The 11967-nt window shown below is 46.8% G+C and overlaps 1 non-coding gene across 1 annotated transcript; it reads left to right on the forward strand.

Annotated features, from left to right (window-relative positions):
• The first annotated feature begins 8081 nt into the window (after nucleotides 1-8081).
• Nucleotides 8082-8188, forward strand: LOC132014721 (U6 spliceosomal RNA). The gene has a single exon (XR_009403375.1). It is a non-coding gene; the product is annotated as a U6 spliceosomal RNA (small nuclear RNA).
• Nucleotides 8189-11967: the final 3779 nt, after the last annotated feature.

The raw sequence follows: 11967 nt of genomic DNA on the forward strand, positions 1-11967 counted from the left end.
GGCTGTCTTCTGAGGCTCCCAACACGTGTTCTCAGTGGTGAAATATACAGCTATGATAGCCACGAGAGCCTGACTGTGGTCAAAAAACATCTCATGCCCCTCTGGTCTCTTTTTCCTGGGTCTGAAGGAGGGAAGGAGAACAAGAAGGCTGGAAGTCAGATGTCCACCTTCCAGCAAATGGGTGGGTGGTCTACGTCCTTCTCCATCTTTCAGAATTGCCATGGAAATCAGTGTGTGTATGTGTGTCTCTGTGCGTGTGAACTGCATACTCATGCACAGAAAGACTTATTCTTTAGGCTGATGCGGGCTGTCCCTGGTTCTAGGAGGGAAGTAGAGGTGAGCAGAAGATTGAGGAGGGGTTGTGGAAAGGACTCTGGGAAATGGAAATAGTAGTGTGAGCCGTTTATAGGCCACATGGTGTTTTTGCAACCTAGTCATCTCTGCAAGCTCTCTGGAAGCCTGTCAAAATCCCAGTCCTGGCAGATGCAGATTTCACAACAAAAATCTGGGAAACCAGAGAAGCTGGGTCACTTAGGAGTATAGAAGTTAGAATGAGGACGTTGGCCTTCCCCAAAGGAATTGGGTATGAAGGGAGATTGCCCAAAGAGACAAAGTGTCAGGACAACAAGCTTTATGGTGCTAGAGAGGACAAAGGTCCCATTTGACTCAAGCATACTCTGCTATAGGAAATAAAAAATCATGGCAAAAAAAGAATAAACATTTCTCCAGTCTACAAATACTTTTGAAAATTTTCTTTCTGGACAGCAATGAAAAAATATATATACACACATACACACACACACACACTCTCACATTCCTATGTATGTATATTTATATTCCATTATATATGTATTCCACTATATATAAATCATATCTATAATGTACATTTATGTAATATATAACATATAAATTAACATGCTTCTAGCCCTGTTTCACAATTAGATAGCACGGAGGTTATGAAGGTAGGCCTGTTGGATGCACAGATGTACAGATGATCTCCGGGGCTGGGAATGGCTGAGTATAAACTTCATGTGAAAAATCTCAGTCTTTGTGTTTCACAGGGGAAACTTCTGGGCTTCTGGTCTGGCCTGAGCTGGGTGGCTTGGTCAATGGTATAGAGTCCCACCAGACTGGGGGAGGGCAGGGGAAGGAATAGCAGGCAGGAAGGAGGGCCAGTTTTTAGAGCCCACCCAGCACCTGGTGGAGGACGGTGGGCCAGTGTCTGCTCAGTCAGCAGCACCAAACAGGACCTCTCAGGGAAGAACACATCTTCTAGTCCTGCAGGTCCTGGGTGACTCCTGTGCTATTCTCTAAACCTTACTTTGTTCTCAGTTCTTCTGTGGGAGAGGCAGTGCCGCTGGGGCAAAGTGACTACAGGGTCCCTGAAACCTGACAGAGCTGAGTTCCAGTCCAAGCTCTGTCACTTGGTTGAGTGATCTTGTGGAAGTTACTTGGTCTCTCTGAGACTTGGCTGTTCTCCCCCATAAAACAGAGCAACACATACTCACTTCACAAGACTAAGCAGAGTAACTTAGGTAGAGTGCTTACCCCAGCTTCTGGAACACTCCAGTCAATGCTCATGAAATGGCAACTCGGGTTATTTCATGTATGGATTTCCAGTGGGGGTAAGCTAGGTTCAGATGGATTCGGGGGAAGGTCCTAGAGCCCAGAAGCTGCAGACATCTGGAAGAGGGGCTGCCGTGGCTGCTGGAGGTACCCTTGTATGACCAGGTCCTGAGCCTGGTTGCAAGGCCTCACTTCGAGCTGAATGAATGCCTCAGCCAGTGGCCTCATATTTTTCATCTTCTTCAGTCTATGAATAAAATCCCAAACACTAAAAAAGTCTAATGGACACCAGAATGAGGATCTGGACAGCAGCCTGACTCTGTAACAAGAAGCTGTTGGCTCTAGAGCAAGTTTCTTGGAGGTTCTGGCCTCAGTTTCTCCAACTGTAAAATGAGGGGTTTAAATTGGACAGTTTCTTAGGTCCCTTCCAGCTGTAAAAATTTATGAGCCTTAGAAGGATTCCCCCTCCCCTTCCAGGAAATGTGCCCACACTGTATATTTGAGATGAGGTTAGTTTTACTGAGTCAAGCTTCATTCTACACATACATATGCATACTATAAATACACACATAAGCGTATGTATACACAGGCACTGAAAGAGGAAATTGTCCCTACAGCTCAGTGCTTTCAATTGAGCCATCAAGTCACTCAGGTATTTATGATGGAGAGAAAAATATGTGCACTGTTTTCCCTCTCTGGAGGACCATGTCAGGGGCTCTGCTGGGGTGTGAGACTCATGTTGGGAGAAAGAAATGAGATTTTGAGATGGTGATGGCTGTATGGAAAATGATATAAATTATCTCCCCTCTGGTCCTATATCTCCATGTACCAACAGAGCTTGTCTTCTCAGAATAATTGATGGATGCCACTAAAAGTTGCCCCCCTTCTCACAAGTCCTCCATCGGTTCTCCAACTCGACTGGCATTTGACCCCTTCTGGGCCTGTGTCCCCTGCCTACTGTTTTGTGGGCCTGTCAGCGTCTTTCTTGGTCATTCATGCCATCAGTGCTGATTGGGCCCCCACAATGAACTGTTTCTTGTGTCTAGAAGTGTGTTTTCCCCTCCATACTCAAGCAGGGCTGTAGAAGTTGCAGTAAAGTTGCGCCCCAAAGTCTCACTGTTTGGATATAATAAAAGTTTATTCTTGTATTATGTACTATCAGTTCAATGTGTAGCAGGCAGCCTTCAACAGAGGCGTTCAGGGACCCACACTCCTTCCACCTCGTGGCCCTGCCATGCCCTAGGGCTGCCCTGTCCCTTACTTTTGATGGATGGACTGTGAGCCTGGAGAAGGCCCATACACATGTGAACCGTTTTAGCTCTAAAGTGTGACTCTCTTGTGTTGTGCTAACGCAGCCCCACATCTCCATCCAGACTCAGGGGTGCTGGGAATATTGTAGAGTATGGAAGTATTGTAGAGTATGGAAGGGGAGCACAGATATTCAGGGCACAGCTGTTAGACAAGTGCTCTGGGGACAATGAAAGAGGAGGGACCGAGTGTTATAGAAGATTCAACTTTGCCTGGAGGACGGAGATGGTCTCCCAAGGAAGCAAATAGGAGTTAACCAGGTAGGTGGGGAGTGGGAAGGCGGAGGTCCTGGTGGAGTGTTTTCAAAGGGTCAGGTGGGGACAGGTGAAGAAGGTAGGTGTGGAAGTGTGGGTCAGTGTGCCATGTCAGAGGAGCAGGGGGACGGGGAGTGGGAAAGGAGGAGGCTGCAGACCAAGGTTCTTATTGGCCATGATAAGGAATTCTGACTTTGCGCTTAAGACAGAGGAAGCTACGGAAGTCCTTTTTAGCAGAGGAGGTGAAGTGACCGCCCCTTTGAAAGATGGCACTAGCAGCAGGAGAGGGTGTGAGCCTGGAGTCAGGCAGATTCAGTGGGAGTGATGGTCCTTGTCTTGTAGGGGACTGTGACCCATAGTCTGAGCCACTGGCTGTTGCAGGGAAGACGCAAGATTCAAGAGACATGTAGGCAGTAGATTCCTTAGAAATATCTGTTGGATTTCTCTGGTCTGGGCCCTCGTCCCTCCAACATGGATTGTCACAGCGGCCTCTCAGGCATCTTCTGGTCCTCCCTTCTCCTCTTTCATCAACAGGACTCCATGGTGTTGCCTTGTCACCACCTCTGGGTCAGGGCTCTAAATTGCAGATAATACTGTCCACTGGCCAGTTTAAGCGGGAAGGGATCCACTTGTGGGTAGAGAAAATGCACAGAATCATTGCCAACTGAAGAAACAGATTCTAGGCAGGCCTTTCTGGAGGAACTCCTAGCACTTCCAGCAGAACCGCTTACCAAAGAGGCTGCCATCAGTGCCGTCGTCAGGAACTGGCCACCTTTACCATCTCCTCCACAGTGAGGCCACGGCCCTCTGAACCAGCAAAACATGACTCAGGCTCCGCCTCATCCACCCTATAACTCTGCTAAGCCATCTGAACTGTCCAGTTAAACAGCGAGTTTGCTCCTCCGGGCAATGAAAGCTGGGAAATGTAGGTTTTTGTTTTTTGTTTTTTTAATATGTAAAAGTATTTTTATTGTATTTAATATCCCAAAGAATAGTTAAACAAATATCCTTATAGTTAAATTTTACTTATTTACTTATATCCATGACTATGTCCTCAGATAAATCTCTAGCAATGTCATTGCTGGACTACCAAGCATGTCCATACGTAAACTATTGCCTGTAAGAAGTCATAGCCATTTATATTCTGATCACTAGTGTGCAAGAATGAGAAATGTAGTTTTGGTTAGTCTCTGATGGACGGCAGGTTTTACATGAAGGATTAGAATGCAGGCAATATCCAAAGGTTTTGGGGAGCCTCCGACGATGATTGCCACCACGTGGAGAGTCTGGCACCATGTTTCTCTTACATCATTTACCGCTCACAGCGGCACCACCCCGAGGCATTTCCCGCTCACTCACAGATGGAGAAACTGACTCAGAGAGGCTAATCGGTTTGCCTGAGATCACACAGCAAGTAGCTGGCTGGGTCCGTAGCTTTGTCTGTCCTAGCTTTGTCTGTCACCGGAGCCTGTCCTTTCCCTACTGTATTCACAGAATTACCAGACTTACCAGTTGTTTATTATGGTGATTTGGAAACCACTGTTTCTTCTGCCTGTCTGGATTATTTTGCCCGGTGTGTCTGGGCCACAAGGGCAGCCAGCAGCCACTTGTGGAGAGGTACCTTGTTGGCATGCCCGGGCAGGGCTGTGCTGAGCCATCTGTGAAGTAGGGCTGCCTCCTTTCCGAGTTGGCCTTGTTACCGCGCAGCTTATGCTGCTGCTCTGGGCAATAATGGCAGAAATACAATCGTTAAATTTTAATTAGGAAGAAACAAGGTTCATTATTAGTTGTCATTCCTCATTGTTTCCTAATTATGCTCATTGCATGATAAAATGAAATACTACATTTCACTCGCATTGTTCTTGCTCAGGGCTGATGGAGAAGAAAGACATATCCTGATTCTCGCTCCTCCTCCCCCTGCCACTTCCCTCCCCTGAACTGCCCCTCCATGCGCTCCAACTGAATAGCCAGGTGGTGAAAAGGGAGAATTCCTGGAGTCAGAGTAGCCTGGGCTTGAACCCTGTCCCCGCCATTTATCAGAGGTCAGACCATTTACCATATTGGGCTTGCTTTTCTTTTCATAAAATGGAGATCGTAAAACCTTCATCCTGGGGTTGTCATGAGAATAATGTTACGTAAAATAATATTCCACAAATGCCTGGCACATGAGAGATGTTTCAGTAAGTGCCAGCTACTTGTATTATAATTTTGAGGATTATTATCAAACTAGGACTCACAAACCACGCTAAGGAGTCTAGACGGATGCTCTAAGTCCCTGAAGGCTTTTTCCAGTGAGGAATGCCATCATGAGGGGCGGGACTGGGTGTCTGGAGTCATTCATCTGGTGGTTGGTGCCACAAGGAAGTAAGAAAAAGTGTGAGAGGAAGAAAATCTGGGGTCAGTTCCCATGTAGTTTCATTTAACTGAGCTTCTCGAGAAGGACGTGATTCTTGGCTTGTTTCTTTTGTCCTAGGGATGGGTTAGCCCTGTGCCGCTGGTGCCATGGAGCCTAAAAGCCTTGGCAGGAAAAGATGGACTGTCTTTAGGGCTGCCCTTTGCACGAAAACAAGATGGATGGACCTGGGGGGCTTGGGTCTGCACCTTTGTATCATACGGAGGCCTCTGCGACAGCCAGAAGAGTCGAAGACTTGAACTTTCTATTTCCCTCACAGTTAATACCTTCATTTAGGTTTAATTATTTGAGGCCCCTGAAATTAAATTCATCTCAGGTGGAAGACATTGGGAGTTGGGCATGGAGTAGATGCCCTTTTTCTGTGTGTGAAGTTCATTGGCTCTTGCAGAAGAAAGAAAGGAAAAGCTTAAGAATGATTTTTTTTTTCGTTTGATACTGAGCCAAATATATTTATTTGGGTTAAAATGTGTAACTCCCATAACTGATAGAAAATTCACCAGGCTGAGCACGCCTCATGCGTGGCTTACTGTAGAAACATTAATGCCACAGGAAAACTGTTATTTGGACTAATTCTCTAAGCGCAGTTGCTGTAACGTGAGGGAGGCGGGTGGTTTACAAAGGCACTAGGCAATCTTGTTTTAGCCCTTGCTTGAGCAGCACCCCCATAGTAGAAATCTTTCTCTCACATTTAGAGAGAGGGATGCGGTAGGACTCAACTGGGCAGGGGATGGAGGAAAAAAAGAACACAGACAGCTCTTTGGATGAAACTTAGGTTTTTCAAAAGCCCCGTCGATTCGAATCTTGGGATGTTACAGAGTGCCAGATGCGTGGCTGGAAGCAGTCAGCCCTCGTTGTCAGGGCTGGGTCCAGGACTGTGCTCTCTGATGCCCGTTCTCCGTAGGCCGCAGCTGCTAAGTTGAAGAGCATGAGAGCCACACTGGCCATCTGACTCCAAGAGGTCAAGCCATGGCTGGAGCTGGCAGGAGAGGTCCCCAGAACCTCACGAGGTGACTGCATGCTGGGGAAGTCGATACAGTTCTTGTGCTTGCCCTGGGCTCCAGAGCTTCTGAATCTCATCCTTCTCTCTCCAGCCAAGGTGCTGTGCTCATGCGCACTGCCTGGTGCACCGAGCCAGACCCAGAGACAGTAATAGCTCCCAGAGCCTGCCTGGAGAGAGAGAGAGCATGAGCTGGCTATGAAACCAGGGGGCTGCCTTCATGGCTGCTTTTTATTTTATGCCCTGGGATGCCTCTGGCTGGGCTGGGGGACAAGGCTGCTGGGACCCTAGTCCTACTTGATTCACACCTGCTTTCCTATTATCTGTCTGCCGTACTGGGAGTCGACCTAAGAGTCGGTTAAAATTTTTTGGAAATCCTTCTCTTCACTGAAAGAAGTAAATATCTGTGGTGAAGCTTTTCTCAATTTTGAAATAAAATTATTCTTCCTAATTATAAAAGTAATATCTACATAGGACACAGTCTTAGAAAAATAGTGAAGATAGGAGAAGGAAAAAAAATCCAATTATTCAAAAAAGACTACCACAGTTCATATTCTAACTTCTTTTCCTGTTCTTATTTTTATATGGTTCAGATGGTACTACATTAACCAGTGCTTTTATTCATGATTATTTTTTACTTAAGATAATTTCTCTTTTTTTTAAAGATTTTTTTTTATTTATTAGAGAGAAAGAGAGAACAAACAAGAGGAGCCGCAGGCAGAGAGAGAGGGAGGGAGAAGCAGATTCCCCACTGAGCAAGGAACCTGATTCGGGGCTCGAGCCCAGGACCCTAGGATCATGATCTGAGCTGAAGGCAGATGTTTCACCAACTGAGCCACCCAGAGTGCCCCAACTTAAGATGATTTCAAAAGCATCTGTGATATGCAATGTTCTTACTTACTTACTGTTTTTTCTGACACTTACTGCTATTATAAACAACTTCCTACAGGAAGCTTTCTCAAATTTTGGATTTCTTCTAAGGATTAGGTCTTACTAGTAGCATTATAAATTTAAACATCTGGGTTATTAATTTACTCATTTACATATTTATTTTATCAAAGTATACTTGACACATATTACATTACTTTCAGGTGTACAGCACAAGTACTTGTGATTCCACAAGTCTATATGTTATCTGGGGCTCACCACCATTGTAGCCCCATCTGTCCCCATACAACCTTATTACAACTATTGACCATATTCCCTGTGCTGTACCTTTCATCACTGTTACTTACCCATCCCATAACTGGAAGTCTGTAACTCTCACTCCTCTTCACCCATTCTGCCCATCCCCCACGTCCTCCCCTCCGGGGACCATCAGTTTGTTCTCTGTATTTATGGGTCTGTTTCTGCTTTTTGTTTGTTTGTTTATTCCTTTGGTTTTTCAAACATCTGGTTCTTATACAGGTCTTTGGAACATAACACAAAATTGTTTCGCAGAAGGGTGATACCAAGTGTCTTACGCACAAGACATTTATGAAGCTGCCTGTTATATCATACCTTTACCAGTGCTGGGTACTTTCATTTAAAAATTAGTAGTCTTGTGCTCACTTTGGTAGTACATATACTAAAATTGGAAGGATACAGAGAAGATTAGCACGGCCCGAGGGCAAGGATGACATGCAAATTTGTGAAGCATTCTACATTAAAAGAAAATTAATAGCATCTCGGTTTTTTGGTTATTGGTGGATTTGAATATTTTTATGTTTGTTATCTGGTTGTGTTTTTAGGGTGTCCTTTCTAAAAAACAATTCTGACACTTTGCTTTCCTACTTAGAAAGCCCCTGAGCCCCGCAGTGCCTACAAGTAGGATAAAGTTCCATGGAACGTAATAGGTATGAGCCACACGTTCTAACCGGAGACATCCTTTCCCGCTCCAGTTTGCCATGCAAAATCTGTGTGACCTTGGACCAGTCCCTTGATCTTCATTTTAATTCTCTCACCCACAAAAATAGGAAAAACAATACCAATCTCCTGGAGTCATCATGAAGATTAAATATAATGTCCTTTGTAAGGAACTCTGTAAAGTATAAAATATGGCTCTAGATCAGTCATTGTCATTTCTGTCATGACAACATACAAGACCTAACATGAGGGCCTCTGGGTGGCTTAGTTGGTTAAGCCTCTGCCTTTGGCTCAGGTCATGATCTCAGGGTCCTGGGATGGGGGCTCCCTGCTCATTGGGGAGTCTGCTTCTCTCTCTCCCTCTCCCCTTCTTCTGCGCACATGCGCTCTCTCTCTCTCTTTCAAATAAATAAATAAAATCTTTAAAAAAAAAAAAAAAAAAGACTGGTTGGGGCGCCTGGGTGGCTCAGTGGGTTAATGCCTCTGCCTTTGGCTCAGGTCATGATCCTGGGGTCCTGGGATCGAGCCCCACGTCGGGCTCTTTGCTCAGTGGGGAGCCTGCTTTCTCCTCTCTCTCTCTCTGCCTGCCTCTCTGCCTGCTTGTGATCTCTGTCAAATAAATAAATAAAATATTAAAAAAAAAAAAAAGACTGGTCATGGGGCTAATAGCCAATGTGTAATGAGAACCAACTTCCTACTTACCAGGGACGGTGCTCAGCCCTTTACATGTATGAACTCACACTAACCTCACAGCAGCATGGGAGGGAGATATCATTATGTTACTTTAATATATAAGGGGACTGAGGCACAGAGATGAAGTCACTTGCCCAAAATTATACCACTGGGAAACAGCTAAGCTGGAGCTCGAACACTGAACACTGCGCCCATCCTTTCTCTCAGGCCTCCTCATCCGTGAGCCACATGGAACTATAAGGGCCTTCCCTAACATACCACACCCCTTCATCCCTGTGCCTTGGCTAATGCTCATTCCCTTCATGAAGAGGTCTCTGCACCCCTTACCTCAAAACCACTGTTCACCCTTTATTGTCTGACTTAAATGTCCTTTGCTCTGGGGTACAGTCTGCCTCCCCTCACCTGGGTGGTGCACCATGGTCACTTACCCGTTTACCCCTAAATTGCTTAGCCCACGGTCTTTGTGCTTATGTGTCCACATGTGTGTGTGCCTTTGTGTTTTGCTTGTAGGTCTAGCTCCCCATCTAGAGTGTGGACATCCAGTAGGCTTCAGTTTCTTTTTCCATGGACCCTAATTCTGAGCATAATGCCCAAGACCTAGGAGGTGCCCAGCATCTACTTGTTGCATGAGTGAACAAATGGTGACCATTCTGGCACAGTGAGGGGTGAACGGGGGAGAGAACTAGGAGTTTTGGGGCTTTCAGGAGGCTTTCCTGCAATCTCTCCTCCCTGGGTTCTGCCTAGGACTAGTCCCGTAATAAAATCGGGGCTTCCTTTTATACTGGCCATTGACCCCAGCTGACATTCCATGCACAAATGCCTGTGGTCCCCAGCTACACTCCCAGATCACCCAGAGAGCTGCAGCCACACACTTGGGGGGTTGCATTCCTGCTGGTGGTGCTGGGGGCTGGGCTGCTTCTTATCAGCTGGGCTTGCACTTGATGTCCATAGGCAGCCAGAGGAGACACATCAGTACATGCGTTGGCCCCAGAGAACCAGCCCTTTTCGAGCTTGCTTGTTGGCAGGGGCAGATGGCCATAGGCAAAGGCACCAGAGGTGACCCAGAGCAGGCTGCAAAGTGTTTGTGGACAAGGGGAAGGACAGAACTTAGCTCCTGGGGTTTTCAGGCAAGCTGGAACAGTGAGTGTAGTATGTACATGGAGGGAAACTCAGAACTAAATGTATGAGGTCAATATTTTAACACATTGTATTAGCTTCCCATTGTTGCTGTAACAAATGAACCCAAGCTTGGTAACTTAAAATAGCACACATTTGTTCTTTTGCAATAATACTAGAGGCTAGACGTCTGAAATGAGTCTCAGTGATTCCAAATCAAGGCATCACCAGGGCCGTGTTCCCTCGGGAAGCTCTAAGCCATGACCATTTGGTTGACTTTCCCAGCTTCTGGAGGCTGTTCTCATTCCTGAGCTTGTGGCTTTGGGTCACCTCACCTTTGCTCTCCCTGATTCTATCATCACATCCCTTCTCCCTCTTCTGTTCCAAATGTCCCTCTGCCTCCTCCTGATAAGGACACTGGTCATTGCATATGTTTGCCAGCTCCCACCCTGAACCAGACTCTGTACCGGGCTCTGTTCCAGGTCCTGTACCAGACTCTGTGGTATAAAGGTGGCCCAATCTCCCCTATGGGCCTGGAAGGGGAGGCAGGTTGAAGAGCAATGGCCGGCCATGTGAGCCTACTGTGACAAATGCCACAGGAGAGGCTTGCCAGCAACGGGGAGGGGCTGTCGCTCCTGATGACAGATGACAGAAGGGGTCACAGGGCAGTGAATCCCCTGAGTTTATTCTGAGTGGATGAAAAATGTTCCAGGGAGGCAGCGTGTGGGGAGACAAGAGTCAGAGCAAAGGGAGGAGTGGGGGACTCGTGCGTCAGCACAGGTGCATTTGAAACCTCTAAAGTGAGAGATTGGGGAGAGCTTATCCACATATCTGATTTTCTGTGATTCTGTAGCTCCCCTTGTCCAAGTGGAGATGCTCCGATGTGCTCTGCTCTGGACCACCTTTGGCCCCATCCTGCGCTCCCGTGGCCTTGCTGCTCACAAGAACATCTTTTCACTTTCTGCCTCCAGCTCCTTTCCCCATAGGACTGCTTGGGAGATGGGCACAGCCTCTCTCTCCTCTCCTTCCAGGTGTGCCCATGCACTAAGCCCCCTTGGCATCGGTTCCTCCAGAGCATGCCTCCTGGTTTCCCGTGCAAGCCCATTAATGCCTGACTCCCAGGAGACAACTCAGCCTGCACAGCAGGTGCGAGCGCAGATCCTCTGGTTCTTTGGAATGTTTCCATTGAAAAGCTCACAGGCAAAATTTTTGTAGAGATTGTGAACATTTGACAGTGAGGACTGAGTAAGGCCCAGGGCCCGAGTGGAAGCAAGCATGTAACACTGGGCTTGTGGAGTGATGCATCTCCTCTCTCCAGCAGTATTTTATCTGCTGAATTCATTGTATGGGGGCTCGAAGCTCCTTAGAAATAATGAGGACAGTCCACGCATGTCAGAGAGGAGGGGTGGGCATACATCCAGAAGCTAGCTCTCAGCAGAGACCACAGAGTCTTGGATTAGAACCCACCATGGTGGAAGGAGGAGTCTGACTCAGGAACATTCTGGACTCACAATCTGAGAACTGGACGGGGAGCAGTGATTCCCGGTAGAATGGGTGTGTTTTGAACTCACCCTTGAGCCTCTCACCTCGGTGTTTGTTACAGAGGAGTAAAAGGCTTACAAATTAAAATAAACCTGCAATTAAAGATACAGCTTTAAGGGGCACAAACAACTAAGTGTGGGATCCCCGTAAAAGTGCAGAATATAGGACGGGGGGGCGGGCGGTGGGGGGTAGAAGGAAGAGGGCTCCCACCTTCAAGTGCAGAGTGATAGACT

The sequence above is a fragment of the Mustela nigripes genome, chromosome 3, assembly GCF_022355385.1.
Source record: "Mustela nigripes isolate SB6536 chromosome 3, MUSNIG.SB6536, whole genome shotgun sequence".
NCBI classification, from domain to species: domain Eukaryota; kingdom Metazoa; phylum Chordata; class Mammalia; order Carnivora; family Mustelidae; genus Mustela; species Mustela nigripes.